Source organism: Vigna radiata, chromosome 10, assembly GCF_000741045.1.
Source record: "Vigna radiata var. radiata cultivar VC1973A chromosome 10, Vradiata_ver6, whole genome shotgun sequence".
Taxonomy (NCBI): domain Eukaryota; kingdom Viridiplantae; phylum Streptophyta; class Magnoliopsida; order Fabales; family Fabaceae; genus Vigna; species Vigna radiata.
The window spans coordinates 15,779,227-15,781,568 of NC_028360.1; the positions used below are offsets into that span (position 1 = coordinate 15,779,227).

The 2,342-nt window shown below is 26.3% G+C and overlaps 1 protein-coding gene across 1 annotated transcript in view; it reads left to right on the forward strand.

Moving 5' to 3' along the window:
* The window catches only part of LOC106776255 (basic 7S globulin), a 6,591-nt gene that overhangs the window by 2,901 nt on the left and 1,348 nt on the right, over window positions 1–2,342 (forward strand). The gene's annotated exons all lie outside the window — the stretch shown is intronic.

Genomic DNA, 2,342 nt, shown 5'->3' on the forward strand with positions numbered 1-2,342 from the left:
GAAATGGTAGAAGTACTAATATTGAAGTTTCCTCTGAATTTTATATTTTGTAGTATGTTACAAATTCAAATCTGAATCACGTGAATGTTCCATTAATGTAGAAAGAGAAAGAGAATAAAGAAAATAATGGGGAGGTATAAAATATTTTTGAAATAAATTAAATTAATGGGGAGGTACAGATCCCATTTGAGGAGGTGTAGGGAACAACACCCTTACTATAATTATATTTCCTTTTCATAAGCTTATTGTGTCATTTTGAATGTAGAAAAAAAAAGCCTTTCCAGTAGTTGAATACACTCTTAAGAATTTTTAATAATTAAAGGATCAATGTTATCTAAAATAATTTAAGAACCAAAATTACATATAATTAAAAATGAGAACTACAAATAAAAGAAAAAAAATTAAATAACATAGTCACCAAATTTGTAAAATATAAATATTTAAAAATATCTACTAATATATACGAAAAATCAAGACAAGCAGTACAGATTTAACGAGAAATAATTTCCTAAACAATGAAAATCAAGCAGTGCAACAAATGTATCAATTGTTGTGAATAGTTTAAAGAACCATTTTGATGCCAGGAGTTTAATATTTGATTTAATATGTGATTTGTATCATATTTGACAATCTCTTCTCGTACTTGAAATAGTATTCCACTAATCATATTAAGTTGTTTCTTGATAATTTAGTCTCATGTTTGTTCCTGGAGTTTTTTAATTTAAGTTAGAATATTTAATTAAGATTCGAAGATGAACACAAAATTTATCTATCGATCGTTGAATTGACTTTATAAATATATTTAACTCACCGTTTTCAATAAATAAATATTTAAAAAGTCTTAAATAGGTTGAAATCTTAAATCTTAACACTTGAACTTTTAATTTGCTATTAGATTACTTTATGACTATATGTTATCATTGAACATATATTTTAAGATATGGAGATAACTAATTAAGATGACATATACAAGTCACGCCATTTAATCAATAGTAAAATTAAATGAAAAAATAATTAGAAAATATAATAATTTTGAGTACTTAATATCAGTAAAATTTAATAAAAAGTCAATTAAAAATGGTCAAATGTATATTTGACTTAATTTTATAAACTTCTATAAATGTCTACAAGATAATACATAGGATTAAATATGTTTTAAGTCTCTCTTTTAAACTAAGGTACAATTTAGTCGTTCATTTTAAAAAAACTCTGATTTTATCAAAGTTTTTTTAGTGCTTGAAACAATAAATAAAGTTAAAAAATTGTAATAAAAATAACTAAAATTAGAGTTTTCTAAAATTAAAAGACTAAATTATACCTTAATAAAATCAAAATCGTTGTAAAATATAGACACTAAAATCATATTTAACCTAGATAAATAAAGCGATGACAGCTGGCTGTGTTGCAACGGATAGGAGCACCCAGTATTTCAAAACATTGAATTTTATTCAGATTCAATTTGTCCTATTTTGACTTTGACAATAGTAGTTATAAGTTACAAGTACTACGGAACGCAAATCTTAAGGATGTTTCTTCCTAAAACCACCTTTCCTTTTTTAGAATGGATTATTTTTAAATATATATGAAAAAGAATTGGGAAAAAATATTAAAAGCCTCACGTTGTTTAAAAATTTAAGGTTACATATTTATCTCATAATAATTATTGTTACATAAAAGTATAAGCAAATCCAATGAATGTATTACTATTCTATTAGAAAGTAACTGAGCTATATAACATTTTAAAAAAATATGCATTCCAATTCAGTTAAAAAATTTGTTTCAGATTGAATTAGAAAAAAATGTATTGAAAAGAAAACTATTTATTATAATTATTTTAGTTAACTGAAATTTGAGACGAATTCTAGTTGATTAAAAAAAATAAAATAAAATAATTCAATCATGTTAAGACAATGTTTGAGTATTACAAACAAAATCAAAAGCATGTATCTTTGCCCTTTCAGAGATACCACCTATGCCATGTGTAGTCTGCATAACCTGGCCATTCGTTTTTGACTAAAATGTAAAGACTAGTACGATGAATAACATATAATATTTTCTTATCCCCTTCATCACTCTTCCTATAAAAGGAAAACTCAGCATTCTGGATTACGCACACCGACACCATTCATTATCACTGTCTTCGCAATGTCTTCCTCTTTTGCCATCCATTTCTTCCTAATCTCGATACCCCTTTTCTCAGTTTGTTGCTTATCTGCATCTCATGCTCCCAACACCAAACCACACCCATTTGTCCTTCCCATTAAGAAAGACCCTGCAACTAATCTGTTCTACACTTCAGTTGGCGTAGGAACTCCCAGGCACAACTTTGATCTCACCATTGA